At 37.5% G+C, this 15,577-nt stretch overlaps 1 protein-coding gene across 6 annotated transcripts in view; it reads left to right on the plus strand.

Moving 5' to 3' along the window:
- The window catches only part of GREB1 (growth regulating estrogen receptor binding 1), a 92,571-nt gene that overhangs the window by 20,224 nt on the left and 56,770 nt on the right, over window positions 1-15,577 (plus strand). Inside the window, exons 1-2 of one of the 6 annotated variants that reach the window (XM_027641147.1) lie at window positions 4,611-4,750; window positions 8,415-8,473. The exons of 3 other annotated variants lie outside the window; for them this stretch is intronic. The gene's annotated coding sequence lies outside the window, so the exon portion shown is untranslated. Of the gene's footprint in view, window positions 1-4,610; window positions 4,784-8,414; window positions 8,474-15,577 lie in introns of those variants that run through there. 2 more of the 6 variants (XM_027641145.1, XM_027641146.1) reach the window with 2 other exon arrangements.

A 15,577-nucleotide genomic window follows, 5' to 3' on the forward strand; every position in this document is an offset into this window, starting at 1 on the left:
TTTTTGTACAGCACCCACTGTGAATAAAAATTAAATGTGGGCGAGACATGAAAGCAGCAACAGTTTCAGTGACTTTTAAGAGTGATGAAGAAAGAGTTGTGACATTCTGAAATATTCCTGTTGTGTTTTGAGAAAATGAAGGATTTTTCTGACGACTAGTTGTACCAGTTTTAAAACGATGTGTCTGATTAATAATGCATTTTATTGAAAAGGGATGGGAGGTTTGCTTAGGAATGATTCATCGTTGTCTGTTGAAGTAATTAAGTCCATTCCTTGTTTTAAGGTCAGCATGACCCTGTTTAAATTTTCAGTCTCGAGAGTCTGTGCAGTTGGTGTTTAAGGAGGAATTAGGAAGAGATAGCAATTTATTGGTTCCTCTACATTTTGGCAAATGTGTATTTCCTTGCTTTTTTTTTTTTTTTTTTACTGATTCATTATTGAAACATTTGTTTGATTTATAAAACTAAATTGACCTTTTATTTTACTCCTTAATAAGTTTTTTTTCTCAGAGATTTTAAAAAACATATATAGTATGTTTAAGACCCTTTTAAATTCAGTGATATGAAGAACCAAAGTACTTGTATGATTTTAAATACAAAGCAGTATTTTAAAAGGTTCTCGTGTGCCTTAAACACACCTTTGTATGAAAGATAATCCTATTCCAGCTATCCTGTTACTTTATAAATAGCAGTTTGCTACACTTGCTTCCTCAGTTTCCTTCACATTTGTTAGTACTTCACAGTAGATTTCTGCACATTGTTCTGCAATTCTCCTCAACGTCTTTTTTAAAACTCTCGTTTCTTTAATATCTGTAAAAACTGAAGAGTAGTCTCCTGAGGTTTTTTTCTGGCAGTATGATCAGAATGGCTCGCAATCTTGAGTATAACTGTTCTCTGCACCTTACAGAAGTGATATTATCTCCAGTTTACAGTCAAACAGTGAAAAGACATTGAGGTTACAGGGAATAATAAAAAAAAAAAAAGCACACAAAAGAAAAGAAAAAATGCAGGCAAAGGCCTTAGAAGAATTTACACAGAACATCCCAAACCAAATTCCTGATAGCTCTGATCAGCTCTTGCTACCCCAGGAGAACTCAACTTCTTTGCCCCACACTGGGAGATCCAGCCCAGGGGCCATGCTGTGCAGTGGCTCGTACCCACACTGCTCAGGGTGGCACAGTCCTTCAGAACTGATGGGCTGTGTCTGCAGCGCTCTTCATTTGACTTTTGTGCCTCTGAGGCACAGGTTTTGTACATGTGTGTTCAGATGACCATACTGTGGAGTGTATGTTTCACAACCGGCTAGTTCATGGCCTCATGGCACGTGCTGCATGCCTGGGAGCATGGAGTGAGAACAGGTGGGTGAGGGCACCAAGCCTTGTGGGAAGCTGTTGGAGAACTGTATAGGGAACTGTAATGGGAGCAAACTTCACACAACCTTGTCCATGTTGCCTAGAGAAAGGAGTGCCATATGCAACTACTCACAGAACTAAAGCTGAGAGCACAGTGCCTGGATGTAAACTAATGTGTACACAGTGTAGGCAATCAGGGGATATGGAGCTAGAAGCAAACTGGAAGCTAAGTTTTGTCAAGTAACGATTTCCACTTTCACCTGCTAAAGCTGCTGGACAAATCAATCATTTGATCATAAATACCCTTTTCTCATCTTCTTGGGAAAAAAAACAGCATTAAACTTTACAATCATCTCTTAATTTTCCCTGGTGATTGCATAGTGGCCCAGCTCTTTCCTCATTCTACCTTATAATGCATGTCCTGTTAAATTATTTTTATGATTATTTTTATGATTTTTTGTGCTTGTATCTTAGTCTGTGCTTTGGACTTCTGAAAATCTTGTTACCCTGAGGTTATAAACTCAGGTTATATCCCATGTTTCACTTCTATTCCAGTGTTCTCAAACTTTGGAAAACATGCCTTGCAAAGACCTATAAAACACAAGATTCTTTTCTTTAAAGTCTAGGGTATAAGGTATGTATTTTACATACCTCTTGTTGGGATAACTACATGATCAGCTTTCCTCTAACAACTGTTCTGTCAATTGCATTACTCACTCATTTAATGCAGATTCAGCAGCTCATTTCATCAGGCAGAGCCCCTCTTTTCTAATGTATGTTGTATCAGCAGCTGCATACTGACCGACTCCCACTGCTTCTGTATACAAGATCTCTTATACATAACCTCCATGCTCATTGCCCATTCCTGGCATTCTTGCTCTGGCTACTAATCAAACACAATAGGCCCCTTTGTGCTCTCTTGCCCTTTCTCCTCCTCTGAAACTTTTGCTCCATGCCTATATCCAAAGCAGACAGGCCTCTTTTACTTTCTGCATTCCATTACTGAATATCAGGTTAACAAGGTCTTCTTTAACACCTACCCTATGCTAATATTCTTTAAGATAGATGTGGTGCTTCCAGCCACAAAGCAGAGTCAGAGACAGGCACTGCAGCATCTTGGACTTTGTTCTAGACAACATCCTGGGCAGCACCCTGGTGAAATTTTGCTCATGGATACACTACAGTTATGGTGTAAGTATGTTAGATTGGCATCAATCAAGTTATACTTCTTTAAAATGTGAATTTTCTGGCTTATGTTATTGTTGACCTGGTAAATTATTAAAAGTGACTCTTTCAAAAATCATGTGCTTTTACACGCATGCTTTTACACATACATATATGCGTATGTATTTCTTGCAGTATTTGGTTTTCTTGTGGATTTCTCTAAACTTTGGCTGTCAGTATAATCTTTTAAGTGCCATCTGGTCAGGTTAATATGTGTAAGGAATACAATTGCACAGTGCTGATAGGAAACCAGACAGTGATTCCTGCATTTCCTAGCTGAATGATTTTGTACCCTACTTGAAAATGACATGACCAAGTCCCCATCGTGTATTTGGTGTAAGGTATAGAACATTCATAAAACTTTTAGTGCAGTTCCATAGTAACAGAAAAACATAACAGTCACCCTCCTAAGTAATTATTTACTACTTTCTGTACAGTTCCTTTTTCACATTCTTTCATACAGTGTTTTCATCTAAAATTTAAGAATAGAGTCATCTAGACTACACTAGAGCATTTTGGTTGAAAGGGACCCCCATCCAGTCCCAACTGTGTGACCACTTCAGAGCTGAGGAAAAGTTAAAGCATGTTGTTAAGGGCATTTTCCAAATGGCTCTTAAACATTGAGTATTTTAAAAAAATTAAATTGCCAAATAAACAATGAAAACTTTCCATTAATATGAAAACTGCTTTCAGTGAAAACACTAAATCACTGAAATCTCCAAGTGATTCCTCAACGGGCTTTAAAATTCAATTTTTGCCCTTTGTGTAACAGAAGAATCAGAAGGTTCATTTTTAAAATTTAAAAGTGTTATTTAAAGCATTTTTATAGAAAAGATACTGCTTTCACCACTTTCCCCAGCCATTTGTTTCTGGTACTTCTCTTTTGCATATATTAATGGCATTTATGCATAGCTAGATGAGGGATCTGATTTAACCAGACATGACCCTGCAAAAATTGCTAGATTTCAATCATGTCGTATTAATACCACTGAACAACAGAAGGGGGATATATGATCAACAGTGAGAGACATTCCTTTTCAGCAGTAACTTGAGTTGAGCGTAGCTTGAGCCAGTCATGAAAACATATCCTGAGAGTGAAGAGTGAAAACAAAGTTTCATAAGCTGTACCAAAAATAGTGTCTATTCGTTGTTCACTGTACCCTACATATAAAGGTTATACAGGACATTAATTCAGCTGAGAGCCTGGACAAGTGCTTCATTTTAGTCATTTCAATGATACTTTACAGAGTTTAAAATCAAGCACATATCTGAACACTGCCATTCAATTATCAGAATAATTGCTTTCATCTTCCGAAGTGATTTAATTTATGACCTAAGGAAGTGTTTGATAAATATACCTTTACCAGAAATAAACATTCTCTGTGTATGTACTCTAGATGTATCCTGGAAAGATGCAGCATTTGTTAAAACACAGTACAACAGCTGTTTCCTTGTATATCCAGTGTTATATTGAACATCTCTCAAATATTGTTTTGATTTCCTGTCCTTTTATTCAGAAGATACAGGCATAGGACCAACACAAAGATAATATTGCTACATATCTGATTTCTGTTCTCCTATTAATCTTTTCTTCTGTTAGCAAAATGAAGTAGCCACAGTATACAATTTATGCTTTCTTTAGTAATTTTGATATCTATATAATACAAAAGGACACCTTTATTTCTTAGAAAAACCCCACCTTCAGTCCTTCCAAAAACCTGCAACAAAACTGTTGACATTAATAATGCTTCAGACTGATAGATTGATGTGTACATGGCCAGGAGCACCGTGACCCAGCACAGCACTTCTGTATTAATAAGACATGAAGTCAGACCATTTATCATTTTGTGTAGCCAGCACACAAATTAGAGAACAGCTTGCCAGGATCTCATTACTTTGTTTTTGCCATAGTTGCGGAATAGATAGCTTTGAAACCTTCTTGTGCTCTGCTGTGACATGCGAGCATTCATGTCATGGCGACCCGACTGACTTGTTCAGTTGTGTACAGTGCTGACTCAGGTGCCTTAAGTGTCCTAAACAATTTGCCAAGCAGCAGACTCTTCTAAATGGAAAAAAAAAAGGAAAAATTCATAAAGACATAATCACTGGCAGTTACCACAGGTGTAAGATGTTCAGCAGTGCAATCAGGATATGAAACTTGGGTAGTCATTTACTGTAAGTCACTGAGGAGCACATGCTTTCATTACGGTACAGTATGTTTTTTATTACATATTTTCATGATGAAAAATACTATTTAATTAAATACTGTTTTAAGATAACAAAATACTGTCTTAAAATAACATGTTCTCACTGTCTTATATTGGCTACTCTTCAAATATTGTGGTTGAGAGACTTTTTGCAGATAATATTAATGTTTTAAATATGCTAATTTGTCTGCATTTTCTGTGCATTGTAGTAATTTGCTGTCTTTGGGATAGTCTGCAGGAAAACTTTGAAATACTGAAAAAAAAAGCAGACAACTTGAATTTTTAAACTCCTAAAGAAGACAGCTCAGATCTCAAACTGCTAAGTTCAGTTTCTTAATTAAATTTGAATTTTGTGGTGGTACTTTTAACTAAAAATACTTGTTTAATGATTTTTGCTTGTATATTTATGTTTGTGAATGTTTCTTATATGTATTTTGAACATCTCCTGATAGAGTGTAACCTGAGGTTCAGATCTATTTTGTAATGTGATACGTTCATCTAGAGATGTATCTGCTATCCACAGCTGGTGAGGCATATTTTAGGCTGCTCCAATTGTATTTGTGTCCCCTCTTTGTTCATTAGATGGAAAATATGATCCAGATACAGTGTAGTGTGCTCTTCTAATAGAAATCAGTGAAACTGTTTTTCAAGCAGTGAGGCCATTTGCTGTAAATGAGGTAAAGCCTCTGAACCTGTGCGCTCTGTGTGTATCCTTGGAGAACTGCCACAGAGACTGGCTCTGCCTCTGCTGAGAGACAGAGACAGCTCCAAAGAGTCCTTAAGCCATACATCCCAGCTGCCATGCACAGGAGACCCCTGCTGCACTGCTTCCAGGAATGAACCTGGAGGGCTAGGCTTGGGGTAAGGAAAAACAAAAGTCTGGTTTTGAGGATGGCTCAGAAGCTAACCTGTACAATCAGTGGAACATTACTCTTTGTAGATTCCTTTTGGATTCAGTAAAGATTCTCGGAAACAGTTACAGCACCTGTAACCAGAAGGAAGAATAATATGCTCCAAGTGCTGATTTCTTAGAATTTCCTTTGGAAAAAGGCATTTCAAGATCATCTCTCTCCTGGCTTGCCAGTCTACTTCCTACTGCTTTACTCTAAGATCTCAAGTGGCTGTACTCAAAGGTACAGAACAGATGTCTAAGACAATTCTTGGAAAGAGAATTGTGTCTCTTAGGTAATAGTGAGAGAACCTTTGCACTTATGGAACTGGAAAAGGGAATGATCCAGACCTGTACAACTCAGAGATAATTTTTTACTAATTTTCCAGTCACCACTTTGATCATTGCTTCCTAGCACTGATTTGTGGCACCTCCTTCCCTCCCTTTCTTCTCCCTCTACTTGGCTTCTTCCTGCTACTTAACAAACTCAATTGGTTTTATGTATGTAATTCTTTTTATTTAAGAGAGTTTGAAGGTGGTCTCTGAAAGAATTGCTTTCATCCAAAGCCAGGAGCTGATCAAAGCAACACACAAAAACCAAATGTGAGCCAAGACAGAGCTGCCTGACCAGCCATAGGGTCAGGGTTCTGTGCCAGAGAAACAGTAAAACATATCAGCTTGAAGCTGCTGATAAGAGATTTTCTTCTAGTAATACCTGTAAAATTTATGATATCCTTTATGAAAATCAAGGAAATCTGCATCAGAGTATGACTTTGTCCTGAAGAGAAGAAAATGAAAGCATTTTTAGGATGAAGCGCCACTACCTGTGTTTATTGCCATAATCCTATATTAGGCTCAGTCTGCACTATTCATACAACACTGAACTATCACCCACCTCACATTTACTTTTATGAAGTGGCTCCTTAGCCCAGTTGTCAGGATATTAAGGAATGACACGTCTATGAAAAGAAGGTTCATGCTAAAACAAAAAGCAGCTAAATGAAAATCAGTGTCATCATGATGTCTGAAAATGGATGTCCAGTGAAAATTACAGTTAAGAAACAGGTCAATAACAGATGTTCAGACATCTTTAAAAAATCTAATTAAGATTTCTTTTGAATTCTTTTACCGGTTTTTGTAAGGTATCAGTCCCAATATTGCTTATGATTATGATTTTTTAAAACTTTAATAGTAATCCATGTATGGCTTTTCACAAAGGATTTTCTGCTATGAGCAATTTGAACTTTGACATTTTTTCTTCTGTATTAAAATAAGCCAAAATATTGTGTCACTTTAACACAAAACATTACTTTAAATGAATGTCTCGGAAAAATTCAGCTCTGTTTTGAGAGTAGGCATAAAAGTTACTAGGGTGAAGGAAGTTTAAGTTTTCTGTAGTCATAAAGGAAGACTAAATTATGTCTTAGAACCAAAACAGCCTTTCATCCTTAAATAATTAAAGGAATCCAATAGCAATTGGAGTTTTCTATTTCCCCAGAAAACTGCAGTGTAGGCTGTCTCAGCTTAGCTTCCCTGTCACTAAATTTCCAACATGCCTTAGTCCGGATCTCCCAGCATAACTGTATGTTTTAATGGGTTTGTGACAACTTAGATTGCTCTGAATTTCATCAACTTTATTTTTTTGGTTCAATGTAAAGTTGAGTTTGTATGAGAAGTTTTTTGTGTTTTTTCTTTTTTTTGTAGATGTATCAGGAAATTCTTTTACCTTTTTCTGTTGAAAATATTCATTTGCCATTTTTGCTACTTTTCCCTGCGTGAATTGTAGCTTTTTCATTGAAAAAATGAATACTCTGTCCTCAGAAGTAATGCTTATTGGTTTGCAGTTGAAAAATTTCAGCAAAAAATAAGAACATACTAGGGTTTAGATGGAATTCTCTTTACTGTGGCCAAAGTGGATGAGAAATAATTCCATATTAAGAATGATCAGAATGATTAAAAAATTTGATTTCTTATCTGCCTGAAGGAAAAAAGAAAGCAAAAGCTTTTTAATAGTGTTTTTATTGAGATGGTTTAACATTGATTTGTCCAAGTTTGTTTTCATCCCTTTTGATATATATCAGTTAAGAAATGGGCTTAATTTTTCAATAGGTGGGGGGAATTTCCTATGTTCGATTTTACTGCAATGGTGTCCGTATGAATCTCTGCAGCAATCTCCTGAGAATAAAGACATTTCCCAGTTGTCTACTTCTACTGTGAGGGACAGAAATGATTCCAGTGATTAATAGAAGCAATTTGGCTCGGAATCTAAAGTTGCCAAAAACCTTAGTGATATCTTCCCAGTTCCCACTCTTCCCAGTGCACTTGAAAGCTCAGCATCTCTCGATCAGCACCTCTCATTCCAGCATCCTGTTACTTGGAAACATGAATCAGAAGAGGAAGTCATCTCACTGTTGATGCAGGAGAAAATCCATGTCTGTAATGAGCCAGATTTTCAAAATCAAAAGCAGACCTCAGATAAAAATTAAATTCAAATGCAAAAGAAAGAGAAGAGGTAGAGAGATCTGAGTAGTCTTCTTGCAGCATATTCACTTTATGGAAATAGCAGCAGAATTGTTCTTGGCTGTATAAAGGTGGTAGGATTAATTTCTCTGTGATCTGTCATCAACTTTAATCAGAGTCTCTATGTTTAATCATGGGGTAATTTCCAAAGTGGCATTATTAGGAAGCCATTAAGTTTAATCTGGACTGGTCTGTAGATAACATTTCTCATATAATTCCACAGGAGATACAGAAGTTTTAAGATCTGGTAACGCAGAGAATGAGCTAAAATTTCTGGCAAAGGTAACTGTGGTTTTATTTAAAGGTTTTATGTTGGCTTTAAAATGTAATGGCCAAATGGGTTCTAGTGAACTGCCAAACTTTATTCATATATGAAACACAGAATGACTAGAGACTCCTCAATCATCTGTCAACTTTACTGCTGAGGAATAAATTGCTTCCCAGAAGAAATGGATTTCAATCAGCAGATCTATAAGTGACTACTGATTTTATTCTTGTTGGTATGATAGAGCTGAGCTCAACAGGGGATCATAATTTCATTTCTCAACATCTTTTGAAACTCAAAAGGTTCTCTTTCTGAGTAAGACTAACAGAAGAAAATTGAACCCTTTTTTAAGATTCTGGTGAAAATAATTTTGGTAAAACATTGGCCTGGAAGTGATCTCAAATGAGGAAATGTTTCCCACACTCCAGTATTATATCATACACATCAGTCTCCTGAGCCCTTTTTTCCTCTCTCTTACTGCCAAGTCATTCTGGCAGAAGAGTTTGAGGAAACAGATTTGACTTCCAGTAACTAATATTTTTTTGAGAAATTGGCAGTAGTCCACCTGTCTACTGTGCCTGTAGGTGGCTTTGTGCTGACTAAGACAAAGCTTTGTAAATTATTTCTACAAGTGATAATTTTGTGGTACATGAACTAGGTTGCTTTCTGGAAGAATGACTGTCTTTGCCCATATGAACTACAGATGGATTAGTAAATTAAACAACTGCAGAAAAAATTCCTGTGTACCAGGAATCAATTTTCTGTTGTAATGTCTTGGCATGGCTCTGGTGCTTCCACTCACTCTTTGCAGTAGTTCCCAGGCACACTCTAGGAGTAATGCTGGGCCAGTGACTGTTCCCAAAAGGCATTTTGGATGGAGTAACCTTATTTTGAAGGGAGCAGAACAAGGGTCTCTATGTAACCTTCGTCGACCTCACCAGGGCTTTCGATACTATGAGCAGAAAAGGTCTGTGGCAGATTTTGGAATGTTTAGGTTGTCCCCCTAAATTCCTTAAAATGATCATATCACTCCATGAGGATCAGCACGGCCAAGTCAGATATGGCAATGCACTTTCTGAGCCCTTTCTAATAAAAAATGGTGTGAAACAAGGTTGCGTTCTCGCTCCAACCCTATTCACAGTCTTTTTCAGCATGATGCTCCAAAGGGCCACAGCAGACTTCGAGGATCAGGACGGTATCTACATTCGATACCGTACTGATGGAAGCCTTTTCAACCTAAGGCGACTGAAGGCCCACACCAAGACATTAAACCATCTTGTCCAGGAGCTGCTCTATGCTGATGACGCCGCCCTTGTTGCCCACACAGAAGCAGCCCTGCAGCATTTAACATCCTACTTTGCAGACACTGCTGAGCTCTTTGGGCTGGAAATCAGCTTAAAGAAGACGGAAGTCCTCTACCAACCTGCACCTCAGGAAGACTTCCATCATCCCCATATCATCATTGGCCAGTCAGAGCTTAAATCAGTCCAACAGTTTACTTACCTAGGTAGTCTCATCTCCTCAGATGGTAAGATTGATGGGGAGATAGACAACAGATTAGCAAAGGCATATAGAGCTTTCGGAAAACTCCATAAAAGACTTTGGCGTAATAAACACTTGAAGAAAAGTACAAAGATCAGTGTTTACAAAGCCATAGTGTTGTCCACTCTCTTATACGGTTCCAAATCATGGGTCATCTACCGCCACCACCTGCGACTCCTAGAACACTTCCATCAACGCTGCCTCCGTACAATCCTAAACATCCACTGGTCAGATTATGTGACCAATACATCTGTTCTAGAACAAGCAGCAGTCACAAGTATTGAGGCCATGTTGCTGAGAATTCAGCTGAGCTGGGCAGGGCACGTCTCCAGGATGAAAGATCACCGCCTCCCTAAGATCTTGCTTTACGGTGAACTTGCCTCTGGCTGCCGCAAGAGAGGAGCCCCGAAGAAGAGATACAAGGACTCCCTGAAACAACATCTCAGCCTCAGCCACATTGATCATCATAACTGGTCTACTCTGGCTGCAAACCAGGAGGTCTGGAGACACACCATCTTTAACACTGCCGTTTCCTTTGAGAACGCCGCAGGATCACTCTTGAGGAGAAAAGACAACGCAGAAAGAATTGTATCCTGCGGAATACACCACCTAAGGAGTCTTTCTGCTGTGCCTTTTGCAATCGGACATGTCTATCTCGTATTGGCCTCATAAGTCACCAGTGTGCCTGTAACAAACGTGGATAGTGCCTTCCTAAATCTTTGTTCGTGAAGCCCAGCCATGATGATGATGATATGAACCTTATTTTGAGGTTAATAGTAAAGGCATAACCTATAATAGTATACTGAGTCTTGTGGAGGATGAATATCAGAGTGTCTTATAGTTCTCCTGAATCAAGAATTTTATATAACCCGTGGGAATAGATTTACCACACAGTATCACTTTTACACATGACAGATGTTAATATATAAGATTAAAAATAATTTATTCCTCAAAATCCAAAGTTAGAGACAACACTGTAGTTACAGATAGCTTCATGGAAATAAAAGAGTAAAAGATGATGTGTTGTGGTTGAACTGAATCCATGAGGAATATTTTGCAGTATGTATCACTACCATTGAAGAGAATCAGTTTTGTGCTGTCTCTAAATTTATTTTTCTTCTTATAGTTACATTTACATGCAAGTCCCTACCCTAGGATTTTTTTCTTCTTAATTAGACTGATATATTTAATACAAGTTTTAAAGAATTACTAGAGATTTTACCAGACTTTACAAGTATTGATGGATTTTGAATGTTACTGGATGAATATAACTCATATTCAAAGGGCATCCAAACAAAACCTCTCATTTTATACAAGTGATAAACTGTCTCTTGTCACAGCAATAACAAATTCTTTTTGGAGAGCTTGGGGACATCTTACTATTTTCCTCTTAGAAATGATACAGTAGAAATTAGTCTGTTAAACTATTTCAAAAATATGAAAGCTGGCTGCTCAAACTGGGAAAACCTATCTATTGCTGTACAGTTTTGCTGGAAGGATTAATGCATTAAAGTAGCAATGTCAATAATATTTTATAATGCAAACAATTTGCAACTTAATATGAAACATTTCCTCCTGTAATAATTTGTAGGTTGTATCTAAGGTTGAATTTCTTAGTAATCAACCGTGTCTTCCTAATTTCCCACTTAAATACCTTGATTATTTTTTCAAGCCTTCTTAACACAACCCACATATACTCTTTAGTTTACTCACTTTCTGCTAAGGGCAGACTTTCTTTATCAGTCTATTCCAGTGGGAGTTGTCAAAAGCCCTGGATTACTTTCCATACCCTAAAGCCCATAGTGTGCCTTAGGATACCCAATCTGTCCTAGGTATAAATTTGTCCAGAATTGCTGTGCCAGATCTTCAGTCTTCACAAAAACCCTAATGCTCCTCACTGCAACTAAGAAGTCAGTAGTGTGTCACCCTCTTTGTTCCACTGTGCAAAAGATCTCCCTCCAAGATCTGGGTGATGGGACTGTGTGTCCTCCTGCTGTTGAAAATCACCCTCTGTTACCATGACCAGTCACTGTCGTGCTTTTGACGTAGGTATTGCCCTTGTGGCTGAGATGGAACTCCTTTTCTAAATCACAACAGCTGGAACACAGGCTCATAGTGGAATAGTGCAGGTTTTTTTCAAACCCTGACTAGCTGAACTGCAATTGAACTTGAAGTTGACTCTATATGTGACAGACCCTTAAGAAGATCCCTACTTTTCTTAGTCACGTAATCTCTGTTTTCACAGGAATCCTGACAATTTTTTGTTTGGAATTCAAAGAATGTTCCCTTTCATGACTAACACACTTCTGCACTCATTTTCAGATGTCTGGACTTGGCAGCTCTGTTTGCCGGCTTAAGTTTCCAAGATGTTGGCCTGACCTGCTTCATTTGTATCTGCAATTGTTTCTTAGACTTCCAAGTTGCTCAGAGTGATTTTTGTCTTTTTATTACACTTTTATGCAACTCTTCCAGGTCCAACCTTTTCCTTTTTTTTAATATCTTTATATTGGCAAGTATTTTCCCCTGCATGCTCTCCATGGAAACTGATGATGTGATAGAGTGGTGCCCTTTGATTTGTTAGTGGATGGGGTTGAGGGTCATCCTTTCTGTGTCAGTGTGGTTTTGGTTTGTTTTTATTTTTAATAGATCTGGTCATCATCTATGTTCATGTCTTGGAATTTCACAAGCATTTTAAATTTTAGCCTGTGCCACCCACTGGTATCCAGGAGAGACACAAATCTGGGCTAGGGACGCTGCGTTCATTGAAGCAGGAATATAGGACTCAAAGCTGTGCTTCCTGATGCCACAGAGTCAGCAACTGACAATTCAGATACCACAGTCTGAGCAGCTTTAAAGAAAAAAGGAGATGACAACCATCGCAGAGTTAGCGGGAAATGGCTTCCCGCCTTGCTTGCTTTGGAGAAATAATTTCTCCTGCAACTAAGAGTCACTGGGACTCTGAACAGCAAAAGGCTGATGCTGGCAAAAAAACTCCTGGAATGCCAGTTTTTCATTTCCAGTTGATGTATGTTTGTTGATGAAAAATGGCTATAAAATACTTATCACATATTCCCAAATAGGTTCTTGGATTTATGATTGTGTTTATACTGTGATTGTAAGATCCCACAAGTGCACAAGAGCTTACAAATCCAAAAAGCATATTTTTGTTTCATTTTACCAACCCATTCACAGAATTAAATTAGCACCCCAATGAATAAACAAACATGCTTGTGTTGCAAAGGATTTCAGGACCTGCCTCTTGCACAAATAATTTAATCTTAACCGATTACTTATTTGTAACATCACATTGATGGTTTCTGCCATCCTTGGGGTTAAATACAGAGTTTCTGTTTTGAACACCAGCAGGCTCTAAAAATTCTGAGCAAGCATGTTAAATCCCTGTAAATGGTATGTCTATTTCTTTTCCTAATAAACTATACAGAATAATAGTCGACTGTGTCTGTGGAATAGAGTTTATAAACAGAAATATTATAGTGTTTTCTGATTCATTGCAGTTAGATCCAGATAGTGATTGGTAGAGCAACTAAGCCTTTATTGCATAAAGCAGTCCACATGTCTATTCATCTGATAATGCTTTTGAGCTGTCTCAGAGTATTTTGTATCACTCTCTATGCATTTTAAAACTCTCTATCTTTCACATGCTTTATTAAATGATTTAAAGAAGTAAATAAGTTTGAAAATCAGGTAGACTAGTCTGTTTTGCAAGGTCATGTTCAGAACAGGTAGAATCCAGCCCTTTTTAAGACAGGCCTCTACCACAGCAGTCAAACTTTTGGATATTCCCTTTGTGTTGTATCAGAGTTTTTTTTTTAAAGTGCAAAAAGTCTTTTAGATGTTATCCTAATTTTTCCTGTTTTGGCTCTGTATTTAAATAAAGCAGTCAATATAAAATAGTGTGTGGAATAGATGATAGCTGAATACTCTTTCCATTCCTGAAAGTGTAACTTCAAATATTAACGTGTTGAGAGCACGTTCATACATGTAGAACCACATTGTGCTTGTCCCTGATAGAGGTGGGTCCCTGAGCCTGCAGATGCCTGCAATGTAACAGGAGAAAACATGAGTTCATAATACGGGAAAGCATTTAAAAGAGCAAAGAATTAAATGGGTATCTGTCGGGCATTTTTATAATTATTTGTCTTTGTTACATTAAATATAAAACTTCATTGTAACAAAGACAAGTCCAATAATGGTTGAAAGGTGGATTAGAATTAGAACTAAACAACTTTTAGTGCTCTTGTGTAGAAACAGCATTTAATATAATTCATTTCAGAGCCCGACCTTGGTAAAAGGTCAGGCTCTGAAACCTCTGATAAATCTTGTTAAGGATACTGCTGACGTCAGGCTTTCCTCGTCTTCTTCAACTGTATTTGGTGTACAGGGAAGCTGTACTTAAAACAAAAGGACCCAGAGGGTTCCTATCGGTGTGGAAAGGGAAATGTAATGTGCTTCCTGTGTTGGAAGAGAAGATGCATCCTGACTTCCGTATTGGCACTGAACATCTCTTACAGGTTTTGCAGCTTCTCATTTGCCCTTCACCAGGTGGATACATCAGTACTACTCACTGCAACTTTCTGTTTGATTTTGTGTATATATATGAATATTTTGTCAGTAATACCTGCTTTTAATCCAAATCATCTTCTTAAATACTACATGCATTGTTTTATAATTCTTATTGTGCTTCTATTAATATTATATACTTATTATATCACTGTGGTATATCAAGTAGTATTAACACGTCTCTCTATACAGTATTAACATGATACAAATAAGTATACAAAAATATGATCATATATGTAAAATATGCTTTAAAAAGTCATAAAAAGATATTCAAATTAACAACATTTTATGTTGTTTCTTTCAAACCCCTTTTTCCATGAAGAGCAGTATGTGGTTTCACAGTAGTTTTCCTTCTGCTTGACTGATTCTTGCAGGATGCTTCCCAACACGCTAATTTCCCAAGCAGTACCCTGTGCTGAGAAGGGGCTGTTCAGTGTTTAGGAATTACTGCCACAAACAGGAAGCATTTCATGCTTTCTATTCACAGTTACTTGAGGAGGGAAAGGACATGGGGCCCAGGGCAAGAGCTACTTTGTAGTAGGAAAAGAAGGCTGACATGGCTTTTGGCTATACCAGTTCATTGTGTTCCCTGAGGAAAGTAGGCGGCAGTTAAGTATGTGGGATATTGAGCTGGAATAGACTGTCTGCTCAATGACAGAATGAATAAATGATATGGTTTCACTAAAAATAAAGTCCTAATAAATAAATGCAGTATCAAATAGATGATTGATACTGTCTCATTCTAACAAAGAAAAAACCCAAAAAACACCACAAAAACATGTTTACAGGGAAAAATACTGCTTGGAGTGAAAAGGCAAAGTTGTTATATTTCATAATCTCTGAGTTACAGCAATGCTACATTATCTGTGAGACAGCACCTCTAAAATGTATGTGGAATTGCTTTAGCCAGATTGTACAGCCATTATGGACCATGCAAAGATAAATACACAAAACTGTGCTATTGCCCAGATCCTGTAACAGTTATTATGTTCAAATAA

This window comes from Corapipo altera, unplaced genomic scaffold (assembly GCF_003945725.1).
Source record: "Corapipo altera isolate COAL_440 unplaced genomic scaffold, ASM394572v1 46, whole genome shotgun sequence".
Classification (NCBI taxonomy): Eukaryota; Metazoa; Chordata; class Aves; order Passeriformes; family Pipridae; genus Corapipo; species Corapipo altera.